Below are 11318 nucleotides of genomic sequence, written 5' to 3' on the forward strand. Positions count from 1 at the left end.
GATGAACACATCAAGAACTTTGGACATGAAATGGTGGGTCTTTCCCTAATGAAACAAGAAGCACTCCTCTAAAAAAGCATCAACATCAGCATCAAGAAGATGGACATGTCCAAGGGCTCTCACAAGGAATATATGAAATATGAGATAAAAATGCTAGAATCTGTGGCCCTCATGATGCTCAAACTAGATGAACACATCAAGAACTTTGGACATGAAATGGTGGGTCTTTCCCTAATGAAACAAGAAGCACTCCTCTAAAAAAGAAAGCTAGTTCTACCAGTGTAGATGAATGTCAAAGGAAACTATGAATATGTTCCAACCATGGCTGAGAAAGTACTTCTCATTTTGGAGAGCCAGCTATTATGGAGAAAAAAATGGTTCAATAAATGACACCAAGATGAGAAGACCTACAGAAATGTGCCCCAACATCTCAAAATCGACCTGACATACTATCCGATCTCAAGACATCGATCTTGAAAGACATACTACACTTGGAGGAGCTGGCGGCCTTATGTTCTAAACTATCCAGCCATTGCCAAGCCACCACACAACCATAAAACATCAGAAGATTATATAGTGCATACTCTAAAAGCAGTAACCACTCTCATGCGGATGTGGCAAACCTCAGCTATCATATGTTGTGCAAAATTGCAAAGATGATTCTTACTTGCATTGAAGCTTTTGAAGATATAGAAAAGATTGAGCACCCTTGAGGGGTGTTCCTCGAAGGCACTGAGGGTATCAACTAGAACCTGGAAACTGAAGCCCCCTCCAAGAACATCATTACGGGGATGTACACGTGGTTGATGTTCCTCCCATCTCACTACATGCAAACCTTTGAGGAAGAATTCATGATAGGTTTTTTCGAGATGGACTCCACCATCTTTAACCCTCTTACCAAAGACCCGCAGGCTCGGTATGTTGCCTACCAAAGTACACTGTTAAACAATTCGTTTAAAGACCTATCTATCAAAGCTAACATTATTGCAAGAGCTGTGAAGTTCAACCAGATCACCAAGACACTAGAGAAAAGACAATTTGACTGTTGGAGAGTAGCAAAGACTTGCATGGGGATGTGCAACGACTAGGAAGGGGGGGGGGGGGGGGGAGTGTTTGGTTAATGCAGCTAACGAGCACCCTCCTAGATGACCACACCTTGTGCAAGCCCCAGCTTTTGATGTAATCTATCCTAATTCTTCTAAAAAGCCTTGTAAAAGAGTCCATAAAATTTTGGGCTGAATGATGTATACTCTGAGTTGTATTCTTTTGTCATGAGCCAAAGCCATATGAGCAAGCCATAGGCCATTTAAAAAGCCCTAGGTATAAAGCTCAAAAAACCCTTAGTTCGAACATCATTGTAACATTATCTCAAGTTTTGAAGAGATTTTGTATGTCCGACTATGGGCAGCTACTCAACAACAACTTATAATCAATTTTCCTCATGATCTAGTAATCTAAATTTGATTCTGTGAAGTGCATTGTGTTCCTTGTCTCTTTCTTCTTCAAGTAAATATAATCATTTTCAAATTTTTTGTGGTTTGTGACTATGTGTCTATGAGCTATATCTGCAGATTCGAGATCTTAACTGACTATTTTTTGACATTTTGACCGTAGGAAAGTGACCTTAAGGCGACGTATCTAGACTATTTTGTTGCGATTTTTGTGACCTGGACCATGATGGATTGGGATATTTTGTACCTCCTCGGATGATCTCCAGAATTACTAGCTTAGTTCCTTTAGACCTAGTATAGCTTTCCTTAAAGTTTCATGACGATCTGAGTACGTTTAGTCAACAAAATGGCTTGATGACGGAGTGGCGAGATAGAAAATAGATGGGTTTTCTGATTGAAGAGTGATGGGTTGCTTGTTGTGCTGATGCTATTGCTTGCTTCTTGACGTTGACACCCTCAAAGAGTCTCCATGCCCCATAGGTGTCACTTCCCTAAATATTGACATTATGTTAGTGCCAGATAGCTATGCTATAGAAGTCCATCACAGTGACCCACTAATAGAGATCAAGCTTTGAGGACACAATATTAATTGTGGCCTGCATCAAAAAGCAAAAAATGATGTGATTGTGTGAGCAAGATAGCAAGCATGTCTCAGAGTGGAAAAGGGAATTAAGGGCTTGGGGAAGGAGAAGCCAAGCATCATTGGATAGTTTTGTAAGAGAACATCCAATGGATTAATTATGAAGCTTGCCATTTGCAAGCTAGCCAAAGGAGGGGCATCAAGAGCATCAATGGTTTGAGAGGTTCTCATGAACTTCTTGGAGAATGTCATCCAAGACGCCCACCAAATTAAGCATGCTCTCGTTGCCTACAAACAATCAATCCTTTTGTACATGACTAAGTGCTCATGAATTGGCTGTGGTTGTAATCTGTTGTCCATATGTATGCGTGGTTTTGTGGGACTCTTAGCAATGAATGTACGTCTACGTAGCCAGTTGGAATAGAGTGTTGGGCTTCACCAAGAGCAAGAGTAGGAGTAGGAGCCTAGGGCTAGAGCAAAAGTGAGAGCGAGGGAGCAGTAGTGAGGGAGAAGAGTAGTTGGGGTTTCTTTATGTAGGTAGAGCATGAGACTTTTGTCAAGGGAAATAACACAAGGAGTTTCATTATATTTCCTACCCAAAGATTCCCATTATGGTAGGATTTTTCTAGATTTAGTCGTTTGACTTCTCCCGTGCTATTAGAGAATTCATTTTTCCTAGTTACTTATATGTCCAAAAAGATTTATTTTTTCCAAGTAATCATCTTGAAAGCGATGGGAAGTTTGAACCCCCCCCCCCCCCCCCCCCCCCCCCTTATTTTTTCCAAGTAATCATCTTGAAAGCGATGGGAAGTTTGAACACCCCCCCCCCCCCCCCCCCCCCCCCCCCCCCTCTCTCTCTCTTTCTTCTTGCAGCATGCACACTCACAAAAGATTAGATCATGATATCATGATCACCTCTTACTTGATTCTTACAGTTTCTTGCAGAATGCACACTCACAGTAGATCAAATTACGATATCATGATCACCTCCTACACCCACTTTAATAGCACTCGTCTACACTCACATTCATGACACTTGCATATGCCCACATTAGGCCTACCCACCTACACCAACAACAACAACTAATTACATGTTAATGTGCATCACTTGTAGGTGCACCTTCGACCTGCCCACTTGCTCCAATGGCAACAAATCATGTGGTTACATGCATCACCTATAGGTGCACCTCTTTCGACCCACATGGGCAAGTGCGTAGTAGCTCGACTTGTAATTTGTGTGGCTAGTTTGCAATCTTGCATTTAATAAAATATTAATAGGACACACTAAATTCAACTTGAGCTTATTGAATGTCAAAGACTCCTTGATTAAAGAAAGGACACAATACATTGAATGATGATATAAGAGATTGGGGACTAACACATGCAACTTACCACCCAACCATGCCCTATATAGGCCCTTGGCCATGCTATTTATAGGAGCCCCTTTTATTGCATGTCTATCATGTCCCTTGGCCTGCCCAGTCTTACCCTAAGCCTAACATTACTCCCCCCTTGGAGAAATGTCTTTGTCCTCGAGAATAAAAGTGGTGATATCTTCATAAGAACACTAATTATTTTCACAATGACATCCTTCATGGATCCAGCTGTCCATTCAACCGGAACATAGTTTAATAGGAGGTTCAATGAAATCAAGAAGAACATCTTGATTTTCCACACTGGTAAACATGAAACACAATTTCTTGCAACATTGCTGAGTAATCAACAATGTTATGAAGAACCAACTTGATTAACTTTAGAGATCGAAAAAGTGGATTAAATAAATTGTACAAAGTTTAGCCAACATACCTACAAGTACCCAAACCAAGCCATGACCTTTATTAGTGATTGGTAGACCCACAATTAATCTCATAGAGATACTACACATAGAGTGAAAAATGTTGTATCCATGAATCTGCATACCACTCCAAATCAGCCTTTGCTAAACACAAGGGCCATAATACCTAGTGTGCATGCATTTAGCAAAAATAGATATAAACATGTATATATATATGACCATACTTGCCAATGATTATGGCTAACATTGTGCATAGGAAAAGAACTAAGTACCTTCCATGTAAAATCCATGCTAGCATATTTGGACCATAATAGAATGTGCAAATCAATCACACCTAGGTACCAATCAATCATACATAGGTACCAAATGAAACATGTTTATTAACAAAACATGGTTTTGCTACATGTGTAAATAACCATCCATCAAATTTTTTTAAACAATACTTGTAACCTTAACAAGTTTTACTAAGTATCCAAAAAATTTTGGCCACTGAAATTGTTCCTGATACGATGTGCTCAAAATGGTGTAAGAAACGGATCCGACCAGCACCTAGAGACTATATCAAGACCCATAATTGAAATAACAGGCGCCAATGTCAGTCCCAAAGGCTCATATTCTCCACATGTGGAATATGTCTCATATAAGGATGTCCAAAAAATTACATCCATCAAGTACGAGATGTACTTATGTGTAGAGATAGCTGTAAACACTCAACGACATGAGTGAGAGGGACCCTCATAACTCTTGCTCCACACTCTCTAAACCAAAGACCATGTTTCTCCTCTTGTGAAAACATATGCCAAATAAAAACCCTACCATGTAGGTCCATAACTGCATAGTGCAAAAATATATTCGGGACATTACGACCCAAAATTCTTTGCTCCTATATGACCTTGTCACGTGTTTGAAGAGAAAAATGGATAAAAACATTCAAGTTTATACATCTTACAAGGAAAATTCAATCAAATCATTTGAAAAAATGAAATAAAACCAAATCATATGGGTACTTGGAGGTTGAACATAGCCTTCACTTACCCGCAGTCAAATGCATAGGACCAAAAATCCTACTTGAAAAGACCTAATATGTCTTTGACCTATGAAACACTAAATTAGAAATTAGTGAAAAAAAAGCAGTATTGAACTGGTAACCTTGGGTGTTGCCTTTGCAATCCAAACCCCTTGGTTAGAATCTACAATGTCAAGCCCCTTGGTTAGACTCTACATAAAAACTAATAGTCAACGGTGACCAACATAGTCTGTCGTGTCTAATAGTGATTGTCAACTTGGGAAGTTGAACTTGTCCATCACTCCTTAGCAGATTGAAAACTTCTTTCCTTGAAAGCACAACTTGGATGAGATCAAATTGTGACCCTTAGTACCTATGAAGTGATTGTGTATTAGCTGTGTTATACTCCTGAACATACTACTCCTAAAGACACAACCTCATACTGCAAAAGACGTACTCTCTTTCAGCTTACGAACAACCTCATGCATGTACCAATAAACCCGTCCAAATCTTGTTGAGTTAGAATCTTATTCAAAATTGGATTGTGAAAGAATCTTATATCTCCATGAATAGAAGTTGATCTACTAGCCTCAATTCTTCTTGAACATAGTAGCTAATGTAATAGCAAAAGAATGAACAAAGATTCAATGGAATGAATCCCATTATACTGGCATGACATGCATGTATATCATAAAAATAGTGTGATAAGCCCTTGGTTGTGATAAGCCCTTGGCTTCAATCAATTTGAGCCAATGCCATACGTGCCTTGCACGATTGCACATGCATGGATACATCATAGTTCGTCGTTTCCAAACATAAACTATGAGCTTATATCCTCTTATTGCCAAACTTGTGTGCCATTATCCTTGATCCTTAGTCAATGGATAGTACTTTGGTACAAAAAAGAAGCCTTGCTTCATGATAAGTCTGCCAAAGCACTATAATTTGCACAGTAGAGAAATATTTTTTCAAATGAAAAGTTAAAGATATAAAAACAAGTAGAACTAGAAATTGTCTAACCTTGTCGCCCCTCTAAGAGCAGTTGCCTTCGATTGAATCTTGCTTGTAGCCATGTATGCTAAAAAAGTTAGAGCTATCAATGTACCTTGCATGTCCTCATGGCTTGGTTTATACCAAACTCCAAAGAAAATTAGACAGGCATGTTGCCAAGTTTTCCCAAGTTCATATGCTAATAGCATATTCCAAACTTTGGAAGCTTATAGGCAATATGCTCTAAAGTGAAGCCTTGCTTTGCATAATTCCATTGAAAAGATGAGAGAGAACATAGTATGAGTGCTCATAGCTAACATGTGCTCCTATTGACACACAACATGTCAAAGAAAAATAGTATCGACCTTGTCAAGCTTTCATAGAGAATCGGCCTTTCCAAATGATCAAATGTCATCTAACTGTAAACTCTCTTGACGGAAGAAACATTTTCTTGTCAAGTTGGCACTGTAAAAATTTTGGCAGGAGTAAAGAAGCTCAAAATTTGAAACTTAAATTTAACGTATTACCAATTTTTTTAAATGACCACCCTTGGCATTGGAAGTTGTAGCACCCTGTAGTATGGTTGTTGTCGTTGGATTCAACTCATAGCTATTCCTACCGATGCACCCAATGCATTTATACAGATGGGGAGCCGTGCTCCTAGAAAGCTTGCTTTTTCCCTCCACTTGATAGTACAAAGAGGATATATCAAAGAGATATTGGCCGACTTAATACACAAGCCGGTTCTTGAGCATCCTTGTATGGATCCTTGCTCCCTATTTAAAAAATGACCAATGTACTGTGATGCATCTTATGGCATTCTCATACTCAACAAAGTTAAAACAAATTTAACCATGTTGATTGTCGACCTTGTCAAGTAAGATACCATGTTGGAAGCATGAAAATATCTATAGTAATTACAAAGAGAAAGCATACATGAGGTGCCCAATACTATTTGCATGCACCCATTGCCAATTACTGTTGAAAACCGGTCAGATTTGGCTTGCCAAAAATGGTATGATCATGATTGCATCGAGTTTGAAAAACTTGCCTAAGAGCCATGCCCTAGTAAATCTAAAACTCCAACTCGAAAGAAAGATGCATGTCAGCCTCTTGGAATTGTAATTAATGATTGGCCTTGCCGATTCCCTTTGTCGTACAAGACACAGGCCTTGCTTGTACTTGCCTTAATGCAACAAGATAACTTACCAATTGTTTTTTAAGACTCTTGATCCTTGTGGAAGAGCCTAAAATTATCAACTTTATGTTGATACTTACTTGCTTCCTGTGTCGAGGAAGTCCCCAATGTTGCAGAACTTGTCCTAGTCATTGCCCATTGTAAATTCTTGTAATTAAGTCTCAATTCCCACGGGTTTTTTTTTGATTTTAGGTCAAACTCTGGACTCTGGTGAGACTTACAACTCAATTTTTTAGTTTCTTTTCAAAATTTGCTAATCTTAACCCTAATTCGCAAATTTTATCGCGTGAATAGTGTCCTAACAGCCAAATCTTACTTAAAATTTAGTTTCGAATTGAGTTTCTTAATGGTCTGTTGGGTTTTCATGATTTTTTATCATTCGATTTCTCAAGGTTTCACATGTTTCGTTTTTTGCTCTTTCCTGCAATTTCTGATTCGTTTGTGCATGTTGTGTGACTCCGTTAGATTTTTTGCTTTTTTCTTTACGCCTCCCTTTTTATTTTTATTATTTTTTGTGAGATTTTTAATTTTCTAAATTTTTTGATATTATTAAAGTTTTTTGTTTTTTAATGGATTTGTTTGTAACTTTTATGTTTTTTATGGATTTTTTAAAAAGGTTAAATGGATTTTATGTTTTTTTTTGTGATTTATCTATCCAAATTTTGATTTTTTAATGAGTTCTCTATGAAGTTTTTGATTTTTTTTGTGAATTTTTAAAGTTTTTTGGTGATTGATTTTTTTAATGACTTTTTGATGACTTTTTTTGTGAATTTTAAAATCTTTGTTTTTTATTTTTCTATGAATTTTCTATCTATTCTTTATTTTTGGGTTTTTGCATTTTTATTATTATTATTTAATTATCTTAAAAATCTTTTTCTTTAAATTATTTAAATGAATTTTCTCCTTTTTTTAAATTAATTTTTTAATTATTCTTTTTTTGTGTATTATTTATTTTCTAAACTTTTAAAAAAATTCTTTTTTAATTTTATTAAATAAAACCATTACTAAATATTAAACAAAAAAAATTACCAAGTAACTAAATTAAATGAAATTTAAACTAAGGCTATTTTTACTTGCTCCACTGTCAGCGAGGATGGCGATGTGGATGGTGACGACTTACTTCCTTATCAATCTTTATCTTCAATGAATGTATTCAACTCAATCTTTAACTGCAACTTCCTTGATTTTGTGTTGATCACATTCAACAACGCCAGTAAAGTGTCTTGTAAGTGCCCAAACATAGAGTCTTACATACTCACAAAAAGCCAATACATGACCTTCCAAGCTCCTTGGTTCCAATCTTGTCCAACTTCTCGCTAACAATCTGGTTAAGTTTATCATTGTTGAACGACATTTTTTAACGCTTCACCAAGTCTCTAAGTAGCCTGCTAAAAATAGTTAATTACCATCAGTAACCACAATTTGCGTACTTACACATGTTTCACAATACTAAATAGTATTTGTGAACATTGCAACCAAAACGAAACCCTCTGCACCACCAAAATGTAGATCTACAGTATCTCAAACCTTAGCGTTTTTGCATTCAAATGCACTTTGATTCCAAAAGGAGGACCGAATGGAAATTTGGTTGCACTGGACGAGTCCTTAGAATTGAGACAAACCCAAGACACACAATCTCCAAAAAGGAACACCTCAATCATAGATCGTTTGATGATGGTTCCCGAAAATCAAACACGACTTCTTCTGTTGCTTTTGCTTGTTGTTCCAACCTCCTTATACACAACCAGGCTCTGATACCATGTTAAAAGATAGAGAAGGAGAGATCTCAAGCTCTTGCAAGCAAACGCGCACACACACACACACACACACACACACGGAGTCAAACCTTCTACTTTTTCACTTACTCAAAATAAGAGGTCTACAAAGCATAAAAGGAAAAATAAAACCAAAGGGAAAACTAGTACAACTATTTAGTGTGAACCGCTAGTGAGTGAGCCAGATGGATAAGTGTGCCATCACTCCAGTATAGGTAGATCAAGTTGATGTAACTATAATATCGCTGGCAAAGATATGTGTATCAACCAAGGCGCGTTAGTGATGAAGATTATAAGTGATATTCATCTAAGAATAGTACATGTCGAGTTTGACATCTCAACATGAATGGTGACTATGTTTTTAGTAAAGTTTTATAGATTTTTTCTTTGAATTTTGGTATTTTTAATAAGGTGAAAATTCTTGTTAAGTTTTCTAATAATAATTATGCAATTTTTGCATGGCATTATTGAACATATTAGTGCTAAGCTTCGAGAGTCTTGCTATGTCTAAGCATGTAAACCAATCCTCCTAACAAGCTAAAGAAGAAGATTAAAGTAGTATCTAAAATTGACTTCGTGTGTGAAGTAATCCAATTTGATAGTACTAAATTTGTTTATTGAATTATTTGGGCTGTGCAATGCATTAGAGATGACACATCCATTGTGTATATTCCTTTGTTATAGCAAGCAATTGTGTATTTATGTAGGTATGCCCTTTAAATGTGGTGGAGGAGGAGACCATCTTACTTAAATACTTCGACTTGGAGATAATTGGGATATGTATTCACTTTTAAAAGCTAGTTACTAAAAGATTAAGAGAAAAGAGAGCTCATTTGTTGACCAAAAGAGAAGCTTGAGCGTAGACAAAATGAGTGAGGTGGTTGGTTGATAGTGGGAGGGTTACCATTGAAAGAAACTCGATAATGAGTTGACTTTCAATCAAGTGAAAATTGTTTCAATGTAAGGGCTGAAGTGTAGTTGAAACTATATCGAACCTTATTTTATGCTATTTGTTCTTTGATTGATGATTAAACATTTGATTATTGTGGATCAATTCATCTATTATCTCTTTTGAAATGATGGCATCTTTTTTCATTTGCAAAAGACTTTGGTTCAATGCATTATTGCAGTCACCCTAGAGCATGAGGTTGTGACAATAATTTCAAAGAGAAATTTACTTGATTATGAGTAGTTTACTATTATTGGTGAATACATGCGATGCATGCGACAATAATTTTAAAGAGAAATTTTCTTGATTATGAGTAGTCTATTGTTATTGGTGATTACATGTGACACGTATCATGAAAAGGGTCCAATGTTTCTTCCAATAAGGCTGTTGACTATATTGATTAGCGTAATGTGTACTCTAATGGATGATCCATAAGAGATGTAAAAATGATACATTGATTGGTTAAAAAGCTAAAAATTTGTTCATAGTGATATATAGATGAATTTCTATTTCAATATATACAAAATTTTTATATGTATTAAATTTTTATGGACGGTCATCTAATTCTCTATATTAAAATTTATTGGACTCTCATCTAATTTACTAGATATACTACGTAGAAATTGTTCCATTTTTTCTACATATCACTTTCTCTACTTATGTTAGTGTCTATTTAGAAAAGAATGTAGAAAATTCTTTTTTTTTTGTAATATATAGAGTACCCATAGAGAAGGTTCCAAAAGTCCTTGTTTGATTAGAGGTGGCCCATAGATCAAGGGAGGTAAAGGCCAATCAAAATATCTTGAGTATATGATTTGATTGTAACAAAAGAAATCGAGCTCTACCCTTCACCTAGAGAGATGTATACGAAGTCTGGTAAAGTGTGATCATAAAATCTTGAGTATCTGATTTGAATGTAACAAAAGAAATTGAGCTCTACCCTTCACCCAGAGAGAGAGAGAGAGAGAGAGAGAGAGAGAGAGAGAGAGAGAGAGAGGTCTTTTTGTCTGAAATAGAGAGACATTGTTTGTTTGTTGCCTAATGCAAGCTCATCAAATTTAGCATAAGAGGTCCTTTAAACGGGATTTACAGTGTTAATTAGAGGTGGGCGTCTAGGTATCCAAAAGGCTACCTTTTTTTGAAGTCTGGACATATGTATAGGTCATTATTCCTTGCCCAAACGCCCTAAAAATCTTATGGGGGTGTGGAGCATAGATGAGTTACTTTTCTTAGTTAGTGCATTTTGTAAGGATACTCCATTTATCTTTTCTTCTAAATAAGTATGCTTCATCATGGATCGGGGGTTGATCCCAATCGCTTGATCACTCAACTAGGACTGGCCTAGTTGATCGATCAGGTACCCTTCAACTTTATTTGCCACGGGATGTTGTCAACAATCCCAGTTGAGAGAGGGGCCATTACGCAATCGAGGTGATCGATCAATAGAACCTATTACCAGGATGTCAAGATTAGTGGGATAAAAGCTAATCTTGAGATGCCACAACTAATTTCGGAACCCCCCCCCCCCCCCCCCCCCCCAAAGTGTGATTCATGCCCTCAGCCCTAGGCCGAGG

This window comes from Adiantum capillus-veneris, chromosome 18 (assembly GCF_014529385.1).
Source record: "Adiantum capillus-veneris isolate H3 chromosome 18, ASM1452938v2, whole genome shotgun sequence".
Lineage (NCBI taxonomy): Eukaryota > Viridiplantae > Streptophyta > Polypodiopsida > Polypodiales > Pteridaceae > Adiantum > Adiantum capillus-veneris.